We start from the raw sequence: 25,581 nt of genomic DNA, 5'->3' as shown, positions 1-25,581 counted from the left end.
TGCCGCTTGTTGCGTCCCTAGAGAGAAACCCGGCGAACTCCAGACCCCCTGAAACAGAGACTCCAACATACAGGTACACCCGCACTTGTGTTACCCCACACAGTGCGATCATCCTCTTTATACCCATCGCTTCACTTGTTGAAGAAGTGACTGAAAAGGATCAACTCAGGTTGGGACGCCACCTGTTGACTTCCTCTACTATATCAGCATAACCATGTTACCAGTTTACTTATCACGTGCATGGGATTAACCTTCCATATAACTGTACCCATATTTTAGTTACCCCCATTGTGACTTTGACTAGAAACAGTATAATCTATTTTATTTTGTTGTGGTTGTTTTACTACATTAAATGCTGTGTACTTTCACTATCTCTAGTCCATAGTGTGTATGACACATCACTACGTCACATGGTATTACGCCCACTATGTTGTAGATATTACTCGAGAATCATCAGTCATATACTCCTTAAAATACAGTAGACAACACCAGTAGAGCACCAGGGGGAGCGCATTAGATTATTATTGTGTATTGTACTTTGTAATGTAGCCAGCTTAGATTTATTATGCAGCGGGAAACAGGACACAAAGAGCTGTTTGAGGCTGGGTTGTGTCCATACGAATTGATCTATGAACTATACTGTAACAGAAGAACCAGGAAGAAGAACCAATGGAATCATGCCAAACTGTTCTATTGTATTGCCTATCTCTGTAAGAGTATATATGTGGGCTCTCTAAACTTGGATGCCAGTCTAACTGCTCTGCTGCTGATGGAGGTTTCTATTCTGATGCCAGTATCTGGGTCCAGAGCGCGTGCTTATGTAACAACTGTACCTTGGGTCTGTATGATTTATTTGCGCTAATTGTATTTAGATCACAGCGTGTAGCCATCTGTTTTTATATTGAATAATAACATTTTGTGCTTTGGAACCACACTCAATGTCTGAAAGCATTTATTTCTTGTGCGACTCATTACGCTAAATAGCGACAATTTAAGAAGGTATAGGTAGGTAGGAATCTATAAGTAGGAATCCATAGAGCAGGAATGAGCTGTGATGGGGAGGATGACGACAGCATAGAGGAAGGGCAGAGCCAGTGGAAACTGAGCTAGCCCAGTGTTTAAACTAGCAGGCTATTTATATACATATATACTACATACTATAAATAAACACATATATATAGTTGTACATGTGTGTGTATATATATATATATATATATATATATGTGTGTATAGTTGTGCATGTGTATATATATATATATATATACACACACTACACATATGTGTATATATTATAAATACACAAATAGAATATATATTATTAATTTCCTACTAACCTTTGTATCACTTATTATTTTCATACAGCAGCTGCAGGTAGCCTGCCAGCCAGTCAGCCAGTCAGCAGGGCTGATGCCTCACCTCATTCTGAAGGATCAAGCAACCTGCAGGGCCGTCTTCACAAAGCTGCCTGTGACGGCGTTGAGCTCTGTGGTGTGCTGGTCCGGTGAAGTTAAAACAACCGCTGAGCGCGGTGGATGTCGGGGTGGCGCCCTCTTGATGTCACGCGGAGCGGGGGAACCTTGGAGTCACTAGTGACTAATGTGTAGGCGGCGCAGGGACGGCTAGAGAATCTGTTCACTGCGCTGCCATAACATTTAAACACTACATGCCAGCAACGACATTTGATCCACCGTGACATGGAGAGGGGGAGGTGGGGGAGTGGCCTGCAACCGGGAGAAAAGGGGTGGGTAGTGTTCAGCGGCTGGGAGAGGGAGGTTAGCAGCCTGCAGTTGGTTGGGGGACGGGCTGCCTCGAATGGCCACTGGCAGGCCCCTGTAGCAGGACACTTTTTTCCTGTTTACAGCAGCTGGTGTGGGCCTATTTTTATGGGTGGTCCTGGAGCTGTAGCTCCATCCGCCCCATTATTAATCCGGCCCTGAGAATGGGTGAGCTATATTAATGTGTACTTTATATCAAGTACATCACAGTGACTGAAGGGGGAAGTTACCATACTTCACCAAAGCCCTTATATCAAAATAGAAGCACACTGACATCCTATAAGTGACAGAGCTGGAGGAGTAATTAATCTCAGTTATAACAGAACAGTGGAGCCTAGCCTTGTTCTTCCACCTATGGATACTGTATTCATGCCAGCTGCAGGGAGCACATTAATGAGACTATAATATAAAGAAGAAGGGGACTAAATATATCAGCTTATAACTAGAAATATATCTACACAAAACTACCAGATAACTGCATACATTGGAGCAGGAACTGCTAACCTAACTCAAATTGATTCACAAGTGTGGTTATAAGTTTAGGTTGCTCTGAAACATAAACTTGCCTTCTGTAATATTAACTAACTGCAAAAGCTCAATGTTGGTACAGTATTTTCTCTCCATTTCTGTAGTAACACAAGACATTTAGGATCTCAGATTTCTGTTGCAACAAAAGGAACCCCTTAAAGACTTTAGGTACAGTACTTATTACACCCGGAATCTACAGCGACAAGGAAACCACTTATTATTTAGGGACCTCATTACTTCCAGCATACAGCTAAAGGTGCATACACACACAACGATTTTTTTAACGATTATCGTTAAACGATATCGTTTAACGATAATCGTTTGAAATAATCATTCACTTTCTGAGTCAAACGATGAACGATTATTGTTCATGCGCGTTCATATTTGTAGTTTGTAGTTTGTAGTTCAGTCAGACTTGTCAACTCAATGATTTTCATTAAGTTAATATGCAAAAATTGTTTGTAGTTCATAAAAATCGTTCATTACATTTAAATGAACATAGTAAATGAACAACTTTAGTAAACGATTTTAGTTCATTTTTTTCAAGGTAGAAAATCAGTTACTAAAATCGTTCATTAACTCAATCGTTGTGTGTGTATGCAGCTTAATGGTGCATACACACGATCAGATTTTTCCTTCAGATATGAACGATAACGATTTAAAAATCGTTCAGTCGTTCATATCTGAAGGAAAATCGTTCATATCTGACATGCCTGAACGATGGACGATCAACGATGCGCGTTCCCGTTTGTCAGATAACGATATCTGACATCTGATGGGTTTGCAGTCAGACTTGGACGATTCCATTCATTTTAATGCAGTCAAAAATCGTTCAATCGTTCAAATCGTTCAAAACTTTGGTGAAATCGTTCAAATCGTTCAAATCGTTCAATCGTTCAGTCGTTCATCTGACAAGTCTGACAAATCTGACCGTGTGTATGCTCCATTAGAGTTAAGATGCATACACACACAACGATTTTGTTACCAACGATTTTATGAACGATTTTATGAACGATTTTCTGTCAGATTATCTGTCAGATTATCTTTCAGATTTTTTAAAGTGTAATGAACGATTTTTATGAACTACACACGATTTTTGCATATTCCCTTAATGAAAATCGTTCAGTTGACAAGTCTGACTGAACTACAAACTACAAACTCCAAACGTGAACGCGCATGAGTCAGAAAGTGAACGATTTTTTCAAACGATTATCGTTAAACTATATCGTTTAACGATAATCATTAAAAAAATCGTTGTGTGTGTATGCAGCTTAACAATTACCAATAGTTCTAAGAAGTGGTAACTTTTGTTTCACTAGAGACATTGCACAGTGAAAGGTTGTTCTAGGATTCTGTATACAAACTCTGAGGGAGACTGTTATTTTTACCTTATTATAGACTCAGGTTCATGCTACAACTTTGCTCAAAATTTACTTTAAAACCTATCTGGTTGTAACTAGGGGTGAGTGGGTTCGGATTTCTGAAATTCGAACCCCCCCCCGAGCCCCCCCGATCCGAGGCCGATCCGAGTCAGGCTCGACTTTTCCCGCCTGATTCGGATCTGAAATCGAGGCAAAACGTCATCATCCTGCCTTCCGGGTCTAGCGGGTTTTGGATTCTATATAAGGTACCCGCGTCAGCGAAATTTTCTCACTCGGCTGTGGACAGTGAAGAGGGAGGGTGGGAGTTAGGGCTGGCTGGGCTGTGTAGTGTAGTGTAGTGCAGTGTAGTGTTGAGCTGTGCTGCACTGTGCTGCTGTTGTTCATAGGGGCTGTGTCAACTCCTCCAAAGTCCATAGGGGCTGGCTGTGTTGTGCTGTGCTGCTGTTGTCCATAGGGGCTGTGTCCACTCCTCCAAAGTACATAGGGGCTGGCTGTACTGTGTTGTGCAGTCAGTTGTCCATAGGGGCTGTGTCCACTTCAAAGTCCTGTGCAGTGTCCCAGTCCTAAAGGGGTGCTGTAGCATTGTCCAGGGGGTGCTCTGTCCATCAGGGGTGCTCCCCCCAAGTTCAAAAAAAAAAAATATTTTTTCTGTGTTTGTGAATTGTGTGCGCAGTAGCCGCATGTGCGTCAACAAAGTAGTGCCAAGCGTGCGCCTGTGTCCCATAAGTAAAGGGCCAGCTGGCTTGACCGTTAAAGGGTTCTGTAACCCCCAAAGTGCACTCCAAACCAAATTAAAAAATATTTTCTGTGTTTGTGAATTGTGTGCACTGTGGCTGCACGTGCATCAACAAAGAGGCAGCGCCAAGCGTGCGCCTGTGTCCCATAGGTAAAAGGCCGGCTGGCTTGTCCATTAAAGGGTGCTGTAACCCCCAAAGGGCACTCCAAAAAAAATAAAAAATAAAAAATTTTTCTGTTTGTGAATTGTGTGCGCAGTAGCCGCACGTGCATCAACAAAGTAGCACCCAGCGTGTGCCTGTGTCATAGGTAAAGGGCCGGCTGGCTTGACCGTTAAAGGGTGCTGTAACCCCCCAAAGTGCACTCCAAAAAAAATAAAAAAAAATATTTGTTTGTGTTTGTGAATTGTGTGCGCAGTAGCTGCACGTGCATCAACAAAGTAGCGCCAAGCGTGCGCCTGTGTCATAGGTAAAGGGCCGGCTGGCTTGACCGTTAAAGGGTGCTGTAACCCCCAAAGTGCACTCCAAACAAAATAAAAAATTATTTTCTGTGTTTGTGAATTGCGTGCACTGTGGCTGCACGTGCATCAACAAAGGAGCAGCGCCAAGCGTGCGCCTGTGTTCCATAATAAAGGGCTGGCTGGCTTGACCGTTAAAGTGTGCTCTAACCCCCAAAGTGCACTCCAAACAAAATAAAAAATTATTTTCTGTGTTTGTGAATTGTGTGCACTGTGGCTGCACGTGCATCAACAAAGGAGCAGCGCCAAGCGTGAGCCTGTGTCCCATAAGTAAAGGGCCGGCTGGCTCATTTTTTAAAGGGTGGTGTAACCCACAAAGTGCACTAGTCTCCAACAAAAAGAAAAAATTATTTTCTGTGTTTGTGTGCGCCTTAGCCGCACGTATATATCAATATAACATAAATGGAGGACCAAACTTTCTCCGATAAAAATAAAATAGGGAAAGATCAAGAACCACTTCCTCCTAGTGCTGTTGCTGCTGCTGGGAGTTGTTCATCATCCCAGAGAGGAAGTAGGAACACACTACTTTTACTAAACAATTGTCCCTCCAACAGTCCTTAGTGAGGAGGATGAAGTATGACAGCAGTCATCCTGAAGCAAAACGTATAACTGAGGCCTTGACTGCTATGTTGGTGTTAGACGTGCGTCCGGTATCCGCCATTAGTGCAGTGGGATTTAGACAATTGATGGAGGTAGTGTATCCCTGGTTCCAAATCCCGTCTAGATTCCACCTGCATCCTCAAAGCAGCAGCGACAGGCGTGCATCTGTCTGTTAAAGGGTGGTGTAACCCTCAAAGTGCGCGCCACAAACAATAAAAAAAATCTTTTTTTTGTCTTTGTGAATTGTGTGGGCTGTAGCCACACCTGCATCCTCAAAGCAGCAGCGACAAGCGTGCGTCTTTCTGTTAAAGGTTGGTGTAACCCTCAATGTGCGCTCCACAAACAATAAAAAAATTCTTCTTTTTTTTCTGTCTTTGTGAATTGTGTGGGCTTTAGCCGCACCTGCATCCTCAAATCAGCAGCGACAAGCGTGTGTCTGTCTGTTAAAGGGTGGTGTAACCCTCAAAGTGCGCTCCACAAACAATAAAAAAATTCTTCTTTTTTTTTCTGTCTTTGTGAATTGTGTGCACTGTAGCTGCACATGCATCAACAAAGGAGCAGCGCCAAGCATGCTCCTGTCTCCCATAAGTCTGTTAAAGGGTGGTGTAACCCCCAAAGTGTTCCAAAAAATAAAAAACTATTTTTTTTCTGTGTTTGTGATTTGTGTGCGATGTAGCCACACGTGCAGCAACACAGTAGCAGCGCCAAGCGTGCGCCTGTGTCATAAGTCATGGGGAGGTTTGGACATCTGGTCCGGACTGAAGGACGTGCCAACAATTTCAGACAAGTCTAGTGTCACTACATATGATACTGTCCTCAAAGCAGCAGCGACAAGCGTGCGTCTGTCTGTTAAAGGGTGGTGTAACCCTCAAAGTGCGCTCCACAAACAATAAAAAAATTCTTCTTTTTTTTCTGTCTTTGTGAAATGTGTGGGCTGTAGCTGCGCCTGCATCCTCAAAGCAGCAGCGACAAGCGTGCGTCTATCTGTTAAAGGGTGGTGTAACCCTCAAAGTGCGCTCCACAAACAATAAAAAATTTCTTCTTTTTTTTTCTGTCTTTGTGAATTGTGTGGGCTGTAGCCACACCTGCATCCTCAAAGCAGCAGCAACAAGCGTGCATCTGTCTGTTAAAGGGTGGTGTAACCCCCAAAGTGTGCTGCTCAAAAAATGAAAAATTCTTTTTTTTTCTGTCTTTGTGAAATGTGTGGGCTGTAGCCGCACCTGCATCCTTAAAGCAGCAGCGACAAGCGTGCGTCTGTCTGTTAAAGGGTGGTGTAACCCCCAAAGTGCGCTCCAACCAAAATAAAATAATCTTTTTTTCTGTGTTTGTGTGTGAAATGTATGTGCAGTAGCCGCACCTGCATCCTCAAAGCAGCAGCGACAACCGTGCATCTGTCTGTTAAAGGGTGGTGTAACCCCCAAAGTGCGCTCCACAAAAAATAAAAAATTCTTTTTTTTCTGTCTTTGTGAAATGTGTGGGCTGTAGCCACACCTGCATCCTCAAACCAGCAGCGACAAGCGTGCGTCTGTCTGTTAAAGGGTGGTGTAACCCCCAAAGTGCGCTCCACAAAAAATAAAAAGTTCTTTTTTTTTCTGTCTTTGTGAATTGTGTTGGCTGTAGCCGCACCTGCATCCTCAAAGCAGCAGCTACAAGTGTGCGTCTGTCTGTTAAAGGATTACATCGGTGACAGCATCCAAGTAGGCATGTCAGACAGTCCGTACATGTACTGGCAGGAAAAAGAGGCAATTTGGAGGCCCCTGTACAAACTGGCTCTATTTTATCTGAGTTGCCCCCCCCCCCCCAGTGTGTACTCCGAAAGAGTTTTTAGAGCAGCCGGGAACCTTGTCAGCAAAAGGCGTAGGAGGTTGCTTCCACAGAATGTGGAGAAGATGATGTTCATAAAAATGAATTATCAACTCTTCCAGGGAGACCAGCCTCCATAACGTACAGAGGGACCTGTGGTTGTGGATTCAGTGGGGACGAATTAATACTCTGTGAGGATGAGGATGTACACAACACTGAAGAGGGTGAGGAATCGGTGGATGAGGAGGATGAGGATGACATCTTGCCTCCGTAGAGCCAGTTTGAGCAGGGACAGATTAATTGCCAGCTTGTTTTGTGGGGGCCCAAACAAACCAATAATTTCAGCCACAGTCGTGTGGCAGACCCTGGCGCTGAAATGATTGGTTTGTTAAAGTGTGCATGTCCTGTTTATACAACATAAGGGTGGGTGGGAGGGCCCATGGACAATTCCATCTTGCACCTCTTTTTTTTCTTTGCATTATATACTGTTTGCGGCCTAGTTTTTCAAACTGCCATCCTGTCTGCCACTGCAGTGTCACTCCTAGATGGGCCACGTGTTTGTGCCGCCCACTCGTGTCGCTTAGCATAGTCATCCAGCTACCTCGGAGCAACCTTTTGGACATAAAAACACTATTGTGAGGTGTTCAGAATAGACTGGAAATGAATGGAAATTAAGGTTATTGAGGTTAATAATAGCATAGGAGCAGAAAAACCCACACATTCTGTGATTTTAGGTGTTTTTATGCTTTTTTCCAAAAAAATACAGATCCAAAACACAAAACCCAGGACCCAAAACACGGAAGGGTGGTTTTGGCAAAACCAATCCAGATCCAAACCACGAAGAAAGATCCAGATCCAAAACCAAAGCACAAAACACGAAAAGTGGCCGGTGCACACCCCTAGTTGTAACATCCATGGGTCAATGTTGAATTGAACTTGTGCTATTAATACTGTTTGTTAATATTGTCGGTGAAAATAAATATTGTCATTGTTGTGTCAAAAGAATACTTATAAACGTTTAAATATATGTCTCTGTGGAGTATTTACTTACCCGTATCGGATAAGCTGTTATATCCGAAAAGAAGAGATTCTGCAAAGAGATAAAGAAGGTATAAACGATTTAGACACCTTACTGTATACCACACTATTACACTACACTAGTACACTGGTACACTACACTAACTTAACCTCCTTTTGGCACCTGAGTTCGGGTTTACCCAAGCAGACCCAATTAATAAATTTAGCTTGGGTGGAGGCACTAGAGAATATTTAGACTGCATTCTGTTAAGGTAACTAACTCCTTCGAAAAAGGGGGTTACAGCATATTTTTGTAATTGCGATCAATGAGAGGTTGTAGCTGTGATGGCATTTGCATATGGATCTGAATCAGACCCTTTGTTTATTGGTTCCCCTCTAAATATGAAACATATTGTACATCTTTCAAAATAATTCTATGTTTTTGGCCAGAACCTTTGACACAGCTCTGCTAGTCCTGAGAAATTCTTTCCACAATGACACTTTCTCAACCTACAAGCAGTGCGGATCTATTGGGCTGGTATTAGGGGGCAGGTCCTAGTGTGTGCGGGGGTTTATCACAGGGTTTTGCTGAATAAGCCAAAAACACCCCTTCGACCAAGTATCCTTTGTGGAGTTCTACAGTATTTACAACAGCCTGTTCAGATTACTTTGAACTACAATACTTCTACACTAATAGCGTGGGAAGAATTTTTATATAAAAAACACTCTATATATTCTGCTTTTTGTTCCATATTTTCTCCAGCTATAACAGATATTTCTGCCCTCATTAATATTTTATTTTATGCAGTAGTATTTATCAATTTGTCCTTGACAAACTCCAAATGGCTTCAGTGGCATTAATGAAATCGCCACATGATTCAGAAAGACATAGGAGTAAAGCTGCTATATAACTAGCTTTCATTTTTTCTCCCATTTCTCTCATCTGCTCCAGATAGAATAGTGTATTATTTATATGTGGTTGTTCATGCATTGTCTACAGTACTCTCCACATAACTTGTTCTGTTGACTCTTTCCCAATGTACAGTGTATCATCTATCATTATGCCACTTATATGCTGATTACTGTTTTAGTTCTTCTGTTTCTTTTATCTCAGTTTTTATTATTGTTTCTGTCTGCTAAGAACGTCCCATTTTAATATGGAAATCTTTACTTTCATGGGCTGATTTAAACATCTGATTGTTTAAATCTGCTAGCTTGCCGGCAGTGTAAAGATGTTTCTGTGAAGTGCATCAATTTTCTCTCCTTCCAGGTAGCACCTCATGGATTGGTCAATGGACAGACATATTTGTGGACATGTGGGGGCAATTGCCACCTGCGCATTTCACACATTTGGGGATTCCTCAGGGTGGATCTACAGATCAAAATGTTCACAAACATATCCTATCACAGCTATGTAGAATATTATCTTCTTCATTAATGTTGACTGATACATCATTGCATTGTAGAGAGCAAGTCATTGCTTTCTAGAGTGCATAAAAACAGAAAAATTTTATTTAGTCAATGTCCATCTGAAAGTGGCATTAGATGAGGAAAAGCCTTACCTCAGCTGAAGACAGATTTTGTCCAATCAGTCCCTGCAGCTAACTGAAACTCCTCCCACTATCCTCCCTCATTCGGCAAATACGCTGCTGGTGTTTCGGTAGTGTAATTGTGTAATTACAAAGCTTTCTATACTTGCAAATATATATATATATTGCTCCTCCCTCCTTATGCTGCTCCATACAAACACCACCTGGAAGATGGAGGAGAATGTTCTGAAGGGAGCAGTATGAATCCAAGGCAGTCAAGGGCTACACACATATAATATATAATATATATATATATATATATATATATATATATATATGCAGAGATGGGGCATGTGCAATACTAGGCAGAGCAGGAAAGTCTTTTCAGACAAATGAAAAGACTGCCGGTGAGGGCTTCACAGGGACAGAGTGTCCCTGAAAAGTAAGAAAAAAGTGGTAATAATCATGACAATAGTGGCCTAAACTATTCAGGCAATTATCTTGATTATGGCTCAATAGACCATTTAGTGCACGAGGTTCCGATGGAATCTCTCAGCTAGTTGTATCTGCCCAATAGAATGTTTGGTGTAGTAAGCCTCTTCATGCATATTAAATACAAGAGATCATGGAAACATTGTAAAAAACTGTAAGTACTTTGTTCACATTAAACAGACAGAGAAGAAATACTGTCTGAAATTTACCTTTCATCAGTAAGAAATAAATCCTCTCTAGCAGACGACTACCAATTTGGCAAACTTTCTAAGTGGCTAAACATGCACCACTAAATGAATGTGTGAATTTCCATAACATAATTGCTTTCACGCATAATAATTGATGGAATCCACAGAGAACCTACAGCAATTGAGAGATTGATAGAAAACAAAGCCTAACTATGGGGGATTTTGTCGATAATATATTCAGTCCTCTGAAATAACGAGGATGTGCAGCAGAGCAGTTATAGATTAAAATGTGAAGCATTGGGAGGGGAACAAGCCAACATGGTCCCAGTTATATAAACTGTTTGCTAAATGTTTAATTAATTACTCTTTTCTATACAAGTTAGCAAGGAAGTAATATGAGAAAAAAGTCCATGAAATATTACACACTTTAAATACTGTATTACACAAGTTTTAAATCATGAATAGTACTTGATTGCTGTACAATAGGATCAAGTCTGATGATCTGCTAACATGGGAGAAGGGAGACAGGATGCAAAATGAAGTAGTATTCAGCTAAATTAGGATGTTAATTAAAATTAAAACTTACACTGCACTACATAGCGAGAATTGTTCAGTAAACTGTGTTCAGGAAATGTAAAGATGATTATGGCAATTGTTGTGTCATCTCTTTAGCAATAGTAGTAATTAGTCAAGGGTCTAAGAATTGCTTTCCTCTATTGTCACCGGGATCATTAACCTCACACCATCTTCAAGACACTAGAATGAAATCTATAAGTGACAAGAATAGTTATTGGTGATAAGTTACTGCTGTATCTTTTGTCTATGGTGATCCATCATGGTGCAATAGACTCTTTAGTCAATGTAGCAAGTATCGACTAATGTGATATTTATATATGCTAAAATCTTCCAGTTTAGATAATAAAATACAATATTTTAAAATAGATAAAAGTAGTCTGAAATGAAAGTATGTTTACAATTGCCATATAAGTTACATCCAGACAATATTATCCTTATCTCTCTCTCTGTAGGTGTCTTTCCATCATTATATACTGTAAGCATGCAGTGATTACTCCTATTGTGAAATAAAGCAGAATTCTGACTTTAAGAGGTATATTTACTAAAGTGAGAGTTTTTAGAAGTGGAGTTGTTGCCCATAGCAACCAATTAAAATCTAGCTATTATTTTCTAAAAGGTGCTAGGTAAATAATATGTAGAATCTGATTGGTTGCTTTTGGCAATAACTCCACTTCTAAAAACTCTCACTTTAGTAAATATACCCCTAAGTCTCTTTCAAATTACCGTCCATCTATCAGCTTCCATGTCTCTCTAAGCTACTTGAGACACTTGCCTACACCCACTTCACTCACTTTCTTCCCTCTCACAACTTATCGGACCCACTTCAGTCCAGATTTCATTCAAAACACTCCACAGAGACATCACCGACTAAGGTAGTGAATGATTTGATCACTGCTAAGTCTAAAGGCCATTATTCCCTTATTATTTTGGATCTCTTTTGCTGAATTTGACACTGTTGACCACTTTCTTCTCAGGATGGCTGGCGGCTGCATACAACACAACACACAGTCTGTTTGTCTCTCTCAGCAGCGCTGGACTCTCTGGGATTTGGAGGCGGGACCGCGTGACGTCATGACGTCACACGGTACTCGCGCATTGCTCCTCTGGGAGCGCTGTGAAGCTGTGAACAGCCAGGTGATGATTATTTCGGGGAAAGGGGCCCATCCACAGGCCTCTTGGGTCCCGCCAGGCCCTAGGCGAGTGCCTAGGATGAATAGCGGGAAATCCGTCCCTGGGCGCGTTATTCTAAGCGGGATGAGGCAGAGTTTTTGTTAGCAGGTTTTAGTGCGGGTTCTTTTCAAGTAGTTGCTCGCAGGAATCTGGTGGTGAGGCACAGGGTGGAGACGGAGATTAAATTAGGACATATGAGCGGTCCTTTTGAGGTTGAACCACTGCCCGGCTTGTGCATTTTCACCCCTGGGATGGTGCCCAAGAAAGTTCCAGGTAAATTCCATTTAATCCAGCATTTGTCTCATCCGCGGGGGTGGTGGGGAGGGGGGGGGGTGGCTCTGTCTACAACGCCATTTCAGATGAGCTTTTCCCGGTGTGGTATCAGCTGTTTGATGATGCACTGAGTTTAATTAGCAGCTTTGTCCCTGGGGCATTAAGGGCAAAATTGGACATTGAATCAGCTTTTCGGCTGCTGCCATTGCACCACGATTCTATGCGTTATATGGGTTTTAAGTTGGATATCAGGTTTTGCATTGACAAGTGCCTGCCAATGGGCTGTTGTGTCTCCTGTGCCTATTTTGAGAAATTCGGCACTTTCCTTCACTGGTGCATTGTGGTGAGCACAGAGCAGCAGGGAGTCACCCATTATTTAGACGATTTTCTCTTTATAGGTACAGGTGACAGCGACATTTGTTGGGAACTTCTGTTTTCAGCTAGCTCGTTGTTCCATGTTTTGGGGTTCCTGTTGCACGGGAAAAGACGGAGGGCCCCACTTTTTGTTTTTCATATTTGGTTATCGAGGTCGATAACAGGGTGGGATGCTGCCGCCTCCCAGCAGAAAAGGTCCAGAAGCTGTGGGGGCGAATTTAAGTAAGTTTGCGGCTAGACAGGCTCAGGTTGAGGCAGGTTTCTATCGCTTTTAGGCTCTTTTAATTTTGCATGCCAAATCATCCCAATGGGGTGAATTTTTGCTGTAAGCTGACGAAATCAACGGCTGGTGTGGTTAAGCCGCATCATACCGTCCGCCTCTCTAGAGAGATCAAGGATGATCTCTGAATGTGGTTTTCCTATTTGAAAAACTTTAAACGTGAACTTTTATGGCCTTACAGTGCGTTTTTTTAATTTTAAACAATTATTTACTGATGCGGCCAGTTTTTCTGGTTTTGGAGCATTTTTTCAGGGGGAGTGGTGCATTTCACATTGGCCGCCATCATGGTTGGTCCGAGGTTTCACGGCCAACCTATTCTTACTGGAGGTATTTCCAATAATCGTGGCTATGGAGCTTTGGGCCACCGGGTTGGCAAGTCGAAGCGTGTTATTTTGGTGTGATAATTTGGGAGTGGTAAACGCTGTTAACAATCAGCGTTCCTCTTCCCCTCAGGCTTTGCGCTTTCTGATGCATTTAGTTCTGATGTGTTTGCAATTCAATATAAATTTTACAGCAGCTCATGTGCCAGGGGTTGAGAATGAGATAACGGACGCTTTATTGCATTTCAACTTTACTAGATTTTGCGCTTTGGGGCCTGCGGCTGCCTCCATTGGCCTAATATGTCCTCCTTATGTCTGACAGATTATTGAGCAGGCATAGCCAGGCTGGCGCATAAGTCTTTGGCACCATCTACTTTGAGGACATATACATCTGCGTGGCTCTACTGGGAGTCATACCGGGCTAAGTATGGGGATCTATTATCAGATCCATGATCCCACCAAAACTTTTGGGCTAGCTAAGGCCTTACGGGTTGGGCCCGTGATAGACCTGCCCCCGCTGATGGCTGTACGCCCATTGATTTGAGTTTGTTAACCAACCTTATGTCAGCCTTGCCATCTGTGACTTTGAGCAAGTTTGAAGCTTTGCTTTTCCAGTGTGCTTTTTCTTTTGCATTTTTCAGTGCTTTTTGGGTCAGCAAGCTGGTAGTGGTTAATAAACGTTGTGGAAGTCGCCGGCCTGCTGTCCTGAAATGTACTGATTAAGAAGGAGTCAATCATTTGCAAAATCCCCTGTTCTAAAATGGATCATATGGGCTGTCAGAGGTGGGTTTCCCTTAAATCCTATGTTTTTCCTGACATCTGCCCTTTAAGAGCGAAGGCTGCAGCTGAAGGTTTACCAACATCTGCTATTTGGGAAATTTGCAGGTGGAAATCAGCTGCTTTTAAAAGTTATGTTTATTGTGATAAACTTTGAAGTTGCGTTTTTTGAGCCAACCCAGAAACATTGCTTACCTGTCAGTTTTGAATGATTACCATTCCGAAACTGGGGTACTGAAGGGATTTTAATTTTTTTCTCCGAGGGGGCCCTGATCACAATTGGCTAAATAAGTGGTCCATGGGAGGTTTTTTAAGTTTTCTTCTTCACCTGGATTCTAAATAATTTTGCATGTTTTATTCATTTGCATGGTTTTGGGTACAGAACACTTTCTGACGGTTAGGCTATTTTCTTTTTCAGCATCCACTGACTCTGTGGAGCACATGTGTGGCTTGTAGGCCACTCCTATAATTTTTGGTCTGAAAGGCATCCGTTGGCTAAAAGGCAGTTATATTGATGGAGGTCGAAGAATTAGATAGCTTTGGATCCGAGGATTGCTTTGGGCATCCATCTTAGAGTTGTTGTTTAAGCAGGAACAGCAATGGGGGCATTCCGACTGGTTCATTTTACATTTAGGAGGCAATGGTGAGGGCCAGATTAAGGGCATTGAGCAGATCTTTAAATACGGTTTTGTCCCATTGTCCAGGGGTACATGTAGTGTGGTCAGAGATTGTACCCAAGTTCATTTGGAGAGGCTCCAGAGATTTAGCAGCTTTGGACAAAGACAGAAAAAAGGTGAATAATGTGGTGGCTAATTTTGTGATCACTGCCGACGGTGTTGTGGTTAAACACCCATTGTTGGTTCTTGAAGGTCCGAATTATTTAAATCTTTGATTAGCTGGTTTTAGGTGTTTGGGTGGCAGGCTGCGGTTCGTGGAACCTGGCATTGGCAGGAAGGCGCTACTAACCAGTGTCCACATGTAGCGTAAGTGGTCATTGTGGGGCACTTGCCCCTTTGAAGGGCGGGGAGTGGGTCCTACTTATGCGGGCTGGACAATTGGGCACTTTCTTTGCGGAAGCATCCTAACTGTGCCAAAGTAAGGGGCAGTGAGACTTGCACAGCGCAGCTTACGCATATTGAAAGGGGGGCGTTTTAGTTATCCCCATTTCATGGTAAGAAGTATTCGGCTGGAGCTGGGTTGTGATAGCACCTTCTTTTTCCACCCATTAGGAAAATAAATTGCAATGAATAAATACATTAATTTGATTAGAACCAAGCAGAGTTAAGCTTACCATAAGAGGGTTATAATGTTTTTCACAATAAATGAATGGATGCCTTAGACTAACTGAAGGCTGAATAGGCATGAAGCTATATAAGAGTCCTCAGTTTTTTGTGATTAGTTAGAATTAGGGAATCTGTTGCTGGGCAGTTTACTCTTTTGTGAGATTCTTTTTCATTCGCCTGTAGTCAGCCAATTAGAGTTTCAATGGGGCGGGCATGTTATGTTTTATATGCAATGCTAAATTTGAATAGGTTCAGCCTCTTTTTCAGTTGGAAGCCCCTCCCTCCCTACCTAAAACCAAGTGTTTGTCTGTGTTTTGTTTGTTCTATACTAAGCATTCTTAAAACAGTGGGCGGCAAGGCGCTACTAACCAGCGGCCACATGTGGCATAAGTGGTAGTTGTGGGGCACTTGCCCCTTTGAAGGATGGGGAGTGGGTCCTACCTATGCAGGCTGGACAATTGGGTGCTTTGTTTGTGGAAGCATCCGGACTGTGCCAAAGCAAGGGGTGGTGAGACTTGCACAGCGCAGGTTATGCATATTGAAAGGGGGGGCATTTTAGTCATCCCCATTTCATGGTAAGAAGTATTTGGCTGGAGCTGGGTTGTGGTAGTGCCTTCTTTTCCCACCCTTTAGTAAAATAAATTGCAATTAATAAATATATTCGTTTGACTCGAACCAAGCAGTTGTTTTCAGTGTCGTTATTTTAGAGTTAAGCTTAGCATAAGAGGGTTATAATGTTTTTCACAATAAATGAATGGACACCTTATCTCCCGCTTCGACTATTGCAATAGTCTCCTTACAGGTGTTCCTTAAAACAGACTCTCACAACTACAATTCAATGTGAATGCAGCCGTGAGGCTGATCTTCCTCACTAAACGTTCATTGTCTGCTGCTCCGTCAGTCCCTCTATGGGTTACCTGTATTCTACCAAATGTAATATAAAATAGTTTTAATTACAAATAATGCTTTTAACTAAACTACTACAATAAATATCTCTTCGCTTATCTCAAAATATTTCCCAGCACCACCTCTCCGATCAGCGCACTCATTACTTGCTCCTATTTATGGTTATAGGATTTTTCCGGGCTGCACTCACTCTGTGGAATGCCCTCCCATACACAATATTACTAAAGTGCGGGTTTTTAGAAGTGGAAATGCTGCCCATAGCAACCATTCAGATTCTAGCTATTATCCTCTAGATGCTGCTAGATAAATGTTAAGTACAATCTGATGGTTGCTATGGGCATCATCTCCACTTCTAAAAACGAGCACTTTAGTAAATATATCCCTAAGACTGTCATCTAGTCTCCAAATCTTCAAACATTCTCTGAATACATACCTCTTCAGACAAGCTTATTAAATTCCAGAACCAACCACATAACCGCTATAAGCTCTTCTACCCAATTACCTCCCCTCTACACAGTCGACAGCTAACTTTACTTTTTACTTTTACTTCACTTTATCTTTCATCACTTTTACATCCCACTGTCCCCATGCCAACATTGCTATGTGACTGGATCATACAGCCCACTGTCCCCATGCCAACATTGCTATGTGACTGGATCATACAGCCCACTGTCCCCATGCCAACATTGCTATGTGACTGGATCATACAGCCCACTGTCCCCATGCCAACATTGCTATGTGACTGGATCATACAGCCCACTGTCCCCATGCCAACATTGCTATGTGACTGGATCATACAGCCCACTGTCCCCATGCCAACATTGCTATGTGACTGGATCATACAGCCCACCAAGAACTTCTGCAATCTGGCTGGACAAATATGCAATCTGTAGCAATTGAAGAGGCGAGTAGATGGTGTCATGTAATGTTTTTCTGAAAAATTACTTTTTTTAATGAATGACCTATGGATCATCATAACAATGTTATTTTAAATGTAGGTAATCTATTTACTGATATATTTTGGTGCTATGTCCAATTGTTAAGTCAGTATTTAGTCTAATAATTTATATTCAACTTTAAATATCTCAGTTTCTTCTAAGCATAACATAACACCTTCATCCACTCGCCTCTTCATGTATCCTTATGTATCAATGCCTACAGTATATCCCTATAGATATAAGTTTGCAAGCAGGGCCCTCTTACCTCTATGTCTGTATGTTATTATTACCCAGTCTTGTTTTATTACTGTTTGTTCACAATTGTAATGTGCAAGGGAATATGCTGGAGCTACTCTATATAATTAACTGTTGTTAATAATAATAATAATAGTAACTATTATTATTCAGTACTAGGATAGAATTCAGTATACAGTATGGTGCACTCACGGCCATGCTTGGGGAATCTCTGTTTAACATTTGATTCATCAATATATTATGGCTCATGACAAAAACTTGATGAACAGAATGAGCTGTTACTCCAGCTACAAGTATAATTATCACTATACCTGGCAGCACTTAATTTCAAAGTTTGGGACAGTAAACTAATTTATCACTTATAAGGATTATAAATTATGTGTCATCCTATCCCTGGATATTAAGCTATTTGGTTAGCTTCCCTCTAGTAGTTTTCATTACTATTTGTTTCCAGTCTGCAGTTTCCAGTTACCGTACTTGCTCAGTCTTTATAATAGGACTGGGCAACCTCAGGTCCAGCGGCCGTATAAGGCCTGCGGAGTCATTTGGTCTGGCCCTCTGAGCTTTTCTCTGCTAGCCTCATCTGGCTAGCAGGGGTGCCTATAATGGCACCCTGCAGCCAGAATCTATGCAGCAGTGCCACCAGAAGCATCCTTAGGATGCTTCAGATGGTCACATCGATGCCCCTACAGCTACCAGGAGCATTCTCAGGATGCTGCGGGCATTGCTGTAATCACCGGCGATTGTGGCTCCACCTCGTGTAATGTCACATGGAGGGTGCGCTGGGCTGCACCGGGCCCGTAAATAATGTTATATATATCAAAATGGCCCTTGGCAGAAAAAAGGTTCCCCACCCCTGCTGTAGAACCATGATCTACACAGAGGTTTATGACATGGAACCTAAGTGATTCCTGAAGTTGGGAAGGATGTAGTCAGTTTGTCAACAACTATGTCAACAAATTATGCATACACAACAATGCTGACAGCAGTATGCAGACATGCGGGGGTATTCAATTAGCTGCGGGGTTTACCCCACGATTAATTGGTGGCCAAAATTCGAGGGGAAAGGCTATTCAATTAAATAGCCGATTTTCCCAGCCGAAAAATCTGGACTCACGCGTGGAAACACACTAATTCCACATAAACTGTGGAATCATTGGGCTTTTTACCAGCACACGAGCCCAATTTGGTGTTTTTTCCACGGACTTTACCTCGCGCCTCCATGAGCTTCGAAGTTCAGTCTGACTGCGAGGACTCGCATGTGAGGTAATCCCTGATAATTGAATAGCTCTGGTGCGACAATTAGCTGATTGAATATCCCCCTTGGTTGTAATGTTAGTTAAAGCATTTTTAACATGTCGGTAGTATCACTTTAAACATTATTATAAAACATCATGTTAAAAGTAATGCTGCCAACACGGTTAAAATGTTTTAAATAACTTTACAATGATGTCTGTATACTGTATAAAAATATATAAGCTCTGCGCTAAAACAAAATTTAGTTGGCTACTGCACCTGCAGCAAGGAGAATTTGCAACCCACCTAGAAGTTAAGAAAAAAATAGGAGTGTGCAATATATTTACACACTACTAATTCTTACTGCACTGGTAACACTAATAATATAAAGCAACTGGTGAATATATACCACAATTTATTAAGTTGCGTACACATAAATAAAAACATTAATATAGGGATGTTAAAAAAAACTGCAACACAAAATAATATGTATCAATACAAATTGCAAGATCAGCTAAAATATAAGCTAAAAAGTAACAAATAATTGCAACCAATAAACCTGAGCTTCTACGTGAAACCTCAATCATAGACAGTAACTCACCCCTAAGTTTATAGTCGGCTATAATCAGTATCATACAAATATGGTCTTGTCCATAAATAGTGTTTTCAAAAATAAGAGTTACATTTAATCCTAATAAAAAAAAAACGTTTTAATTTTACACAAATAACAATCACACCGGCTGGTAATCATAATGTAAAACAATGAAAAACATATAATCATATATATGCAATAAAACTTATAATGATAGTCAATTATCTGTAATAAAAGTTATGATGAACCATTGTCTGACAATCTGTTCAGCATATAATAGCAGACGGACGATTGTTGCATGCATATGCATTGCAGTACGCGAAGGCTCCACTGCGATCGCAGAGACCACTCAGACCCATTGCAAAGTGATTGACAGGAAGTGAGTGTTTGGGGGTGGTGATGAGGGGGTGATCGGCACAAAGCAGGCGTGTCAGTGCGTTTGAACGCTGTTACAAGGGTGTGCATAAATTAGGCACTGCGATGGCATATGCAGCTTGAGCTCTCAATGCGTGGGACGAGGTTAGCAATTTCTGAGTAAGTAAGTAGCATATTTTCGTAGTGGGACTGCGTGCGTAATCGCAGCTGCAATCTCAGTTCAGATCTGTAATAAATCAGGCCCATTGTCTTGTTCTCCAGTCATGCACATACAAGGTTAGTAAAAACAGTTCTTGGATTAATACTTTGCAAACTAACAAGATTCTGTAGCATGTAGAAAAGAATGGTAAACGTACCTCCTCTGGTTTGCATTCCTGGCCAGGTAATGCATTTTGTATGTAATAATGTGATAATAAATAAGTCTGTCCAAGTAAATGCTTAGGGGCTGATAATATATATAGGGTCCATGCACCTCCCAGCTGCTGGTGCATCACTCTTTATGCAGCCTTTGTCCCGTTTGTCTGTCAACTGATCGAAATGTATCTCACCTCAGGACAACAAGAGGTGATCCAGCTGGTATATAACAAGGTGCTCCCTTAACGCATTTCCGCGCCTCCAAACATGGCTATCAGCGGCTTTATCAGAAGGTCCATTTTTTTCTTTTTATCATTACAATTTTAAGGGTAGAGTATTCCCTAATTGGTTGCTGCTGGAAATAGACAGTTGGTTTAAAGTATAATTGTTATTAGCGCCTTAATGATTTTATATCTTAGAAAATAAGATTAATTATCGGAGATAGCTAAAGGTTTCCTGAATAACAGCCAATTTGGGCAAGTTAGTATGACACATTAAATAAGCTCACCACTGTTCCTATGTACTGTATAGATAATGTGCTGGTTGTCTCCTTGAAAAGAGAATGCAGTCCATGGTCCTGTACACTATTCTGCTGCACCAGTTGCAGCTTCGTCGTAACAGCTTTGGAGTAGTTCTGTCTGCCAGTTCCTGATTGATGTCTGTTTTGGAGCGACTCTCACACACAGGATGTCATGGGTATCACAGACAGCATAACTTGGACCCACCAGCTCATGGATAGATGTAGCTGGGAGCACAATGCCAATTTGGCCATGTAATGGAAAGCAATCAGAATTCAGACAAGATTCAGACAGATAATCTAATGGTTAGATAGCTATCTCCAGCTCTCAATATGGATATTTTGGTGAAGTGCAGAGTCTCAGGTGCCTTGTATATAGGGACAGCGATGCATTTTATCTACCCTGTAGGCTTTTTGAAGCTACTGTACTTCTATCCAGGAGTTATGTTGCCTGTGATACCCATGACATCTTATGATGAGTGCTGCTGCAAAACAGAAATCAGCCAGGAACTGGAAGGCAGAACCACTGCAAAGCAGGACACCGCTGGTTCCCTGTTACGACCAGAGCTGCAGTTGGTCCAGAAGAAGAGACAGCTCTTTACTTTACAGGCTAATAGTGTACAAGACCATGGACTACATTCTTCTTCAAAGTGCATTTTCTATACATAGGAACTGTGTTCAGCTTATTAAAAACAAAAAAATTGAAAACTAGCGCACCATTCATTTAAAGGTGTTTCATAATCAAACTTAAATGTGCAAGGCAATGTCCCCTGCTATGGGCTATGGGACAGTGGTGAGCTTGTTTAACATGTCAACCATCTTGCCCAAATTGGCTGTTATTAAGCAAACCTTTGGCTATCTCCCTGGATATTTAATCTCATTTTGTAAGACACTATTTGTGGACAAGACAATATTTGTATGTTCATGCCTGTATACTGCTTGGCATTGACTTGCTAGGTATTCTGCAATTTATCAACATGCAGTAATGACTGTCAACAAACTGAAGGTATTCTAGTTGGGGGAAGAATATTCCTGGGGAAAACTACCCTTCATTTTTGTAATGTAAAAAAATAGGACAATACAAGTATTATTACACTATTGACACATAAACATCCATGATTTTCTGTGTAGACAGCAATTTCCCATTATGGGGTATATTTACTTTGATTATAGTTGGCCTGTAGAAGGATAAAAGGGATGAATGCCCAGGGTGAAATGAAAAGGTTCACTATATTTGACTGAAGATACACTGTTGGGCTGATGCTACAGTATGTTGCATTTATGCCAGTTTGTGTAAATAATGGTCTATGCATACATATGAAAGGGAAGGTATGTACTAACATAGGCCTAGTACTGTAAGATTGTATTTGTATAATTTAGATCAGACCCACACAAAATTACATATACACCTATTAAAACAGCATCAATTGCGGATATCTTAGGGCAGTTAAAGCACACACTGATGATGATGATGGTCAACATCATTGTGGATTTAACTTTGAACCTGATGGTGCTTGTTTGCATTTCTTATGCATATCATGCATATATTGTACGATTGTGTCTGTGTGCATATATTAGCAATTTTTTTTCAACAAATATCATTTGTACATGAGAAAGAGAGTTTTACCTTTTGTATCCGAGAGGCTTTTTATGTTATTCAAACCTACAGTAATAACATATTTCACTATTTAAACGGTTGTTTTAAAGATTGATATAAATGTATTTGATGTATGAGAGATGTAATCCTGCACAATTGCTACTAGTGCCGACCTGAACACATATTTCGATTTTTGTTACTTTGCATATTGTATGCATTCAATTGGATCATTTAGGTGCCCACACACATAGCGATATTTTACACGATCTGGCTGATTCCGACGAATCGTGATGACAGATCGTGTAAAATATGGCCAAATCGTGAGGAAATCGTGAGTCCTAACTCACGATCACGATGCGATGCACGTCCCCGCTGGTCGCACATCGCATCGTCAGATATGCCGTGCAGTATTGCAGATCTGACAATCTGGGACAAAATGCATTGGGAAAAAAAAAAGTTAAGAAGCACGATATATCTTATGCTTTTTACTCCAAATCGTGTGTAGGAGCTGCCGGGGAGCTGCCGGGGGAGAGTTCAGGGGAATTCGCACACATCGTGGGATCGTGTGCAGATCGGTATGTGTGTGGGCACCTTCAGAGATGTTGGGTGACTATATTTCTGTATGACCAGCAATTACTGATAAACAATAAAATTAATAACATTTTGTTACCTTTACAATCAATATGTAAATTATATGCACACATTTTAAATTGCCCTCAAACCACTAGTCTTTCATCTTAAAAAGGTATTATATACAGTATTATGGCTAGTCTACAATGGTACTGTAGCAGATAATGGGTGTGGATTAAAAGATCTACACTATTTAGATAGACACTCAAAAGATCGACACCAATTGGTAGACCGACAATTGATCAACAGGTACAAAAGGTCAACAGGTACAAAAGGTCGACATGGATGTAGTTCGACAGATACAAAAGGGAGACATGGTCTTCATCCTAACCCTCCCCTTGGGGCCTAACCCTAACTCTCCTGGTGCCTAATCCTAACTGTCAGGGTAAGTGCCTAACCCTAACCATCCCTCCTCGTTCCTAATCCTAACCCTCCAATAAGTGCCTAAACCTAAACATCCCTCCACGCGCCTAACCCTAATCATCGGGGTAAATGTCTAACCCTAACTTTCCCTTATAGAGCCTAACCCTCCGATAAGTGCAAAACAGCGTGTCAACCATATCAATGTCGACCTTTTGACCATGTCGACCACTGTACCTGTCAATCTTCATCTAGGTTGACCTTTTGTACTTGTCGACCTTTTGTACATGTTGACCTATTGCCTGTCAACCATTTGGTGTCTACCTAGACATTGTCAACCTTTTCATTGTCGATCTATTGATCTTGATATTGCCATCTGCTTATAATGATACGACCGCATTGTAATGTATCTTAGTACAATGAATGGTCTGACTACGACAGAATAATCCCGGCAAGGGATCTAACATAGGCATTGAAATGCTGATGCCTATGTTAATCCCGATGCCAGAACCCCGACAGGATGCCATACCGATCGTCCAACTCCGGGGGTAAGTATGTATGTAGCTGGGGATCAGGGGTTAGGTTTAGCACTCCCTGGAGGGACTAAGGGTTAGGCAACCCCCGCGGGAAGGTTAGGGTTAGGCTAGGGGAAAGGGGGGTTAGGTTTAGGCACCAGGGGGGTTAGGGTTAGGCACCCCTAAAGGTGGGTTAGGGTTAGGGCAGGGGCGTAACTATACCTACGGGGGCCCCATAGCGAAAAAATGTACAGCTTGCAGCCCCCCTTTCCCTCTCAGCCTACTGCCCCCTCTCACATCCCATGGACCCCCCTTGGCCTGAGGCCCCCCCGCACCCTCCTCACTCCCCGACTTACCTGATCCATGGTCATGCTGTGCAGGGCAGGCACACCTTCTCTCCTGGTCGGTTCCATCTCACTGACTGATGCTGGGAGGAGGCGACCTCGCCTTCTCCCAGTATCAGCCAATGGGGAGAGCTGGAGGTGGAGCTGACTGGGTAGACGCAACCATGGAGCGGGGGGGGGGGACGCGACCATGGAGCAAGTAAGTGGAGTAGAGGAGAGTGAGAAGAGTGATGGGGGAGTGAGGAGGTTGCGGAGGGAAGGGCCGCAGACGGAGGTCTGGCACCCTAGGTGCAGGAGGAGGGCCGGGCCCCTGGTTGGTCCGGGCCACATAGCAGCCACACCCCCTGCACCCATGGTAGTTACACCGCTGGGTTAGGGGGAGGGTTAGGAATACTTAACTTGCCTCCACTGTCGGGATCTTGTGCATCAGGCTGCTGGCGTCGGGTTTTGAACCACTGGGCTGACATCCGGAGATCAAACATACCCTTTCCCAATGAATATATCAGGTGCTAAACAAGAGAGGTGTTACAAAGTAGGAGCATTGTGTGTTTATTAAATTTGTTTAATTTCATTGAGAAGATGAAATTGAGGTACTTAAAGGAATGGAGGAAGAAGAAAACATTTAATGGGCAGTTTAATGGGGAGTTAAAGGACACACCACCTATGGAGAAAGAAAAGGCACTGGAGAAGACGAGCAGCTAATGGCAATAATAAATAATAAAATGTGTGTAATGATAAAGAGAAGAGAAGAACATGCCCCCTATTCAGTAAGACAATCATGTTAGAGAAGAAGAGAAGGTAATTGCAGAAATGGTGGAAGGAAAAGGAAAGGAGAAGGACACACCATCTACAGAGAAAAAATAATATGTTGGAGAAGAGGAGGAAGTACAGTATCTAAAGGAAAAGAGGAAAGAGAAAAATGGCCATTTCTCAAGAATCAACAAAAAGACAACAGAAGGTACTTTGGGGACCATTCAGCTCAAGTCTCTTGTGACAACAATGAATTGATTAATATAGTAAACCTCTAATCATTGCTCACCAAAACCACAATATATTACAATATCCACAATTTTCTGAAATTGTGAAAAATTGTGGATGATCACACCATTACTGAATTTCTGATACCATCTTGTAATATTTCACTCAGTTTTCTAAACTTGTGATATTACTTTTCTTTTAAATTTTATGTTTCTGTTTTTCATTTGTTGATACCCCCTTGCTGTGACCCACACCGCATAGGTGCACTGTGGCGGGTATGGTCTTTTTAATGTATATTTAATAAAGGTTAATTATTAATTTGATATACTAATTTTGCATTAGAGTGCCCCCAAAAAGAGATTTT

Source organism: Taudactylus pleione, unplaced genomic scaffold (assembly GCF_031769625.1).
Source record: "Taudactylus pleione unplaced genomic scaffold, aTauple2 ptg000019l, whole genome shotgun sequence".
NCBI classification, from domain to species: domain Eukaryota; kingdom Metazoa; phylum Chordata; class Amphibia; order Anura; family Myobatrachidae; genus Taudactylus; species Taudactylus pleione.
This window is presented reverse-complemented; position numbering follows the sequence as displayed.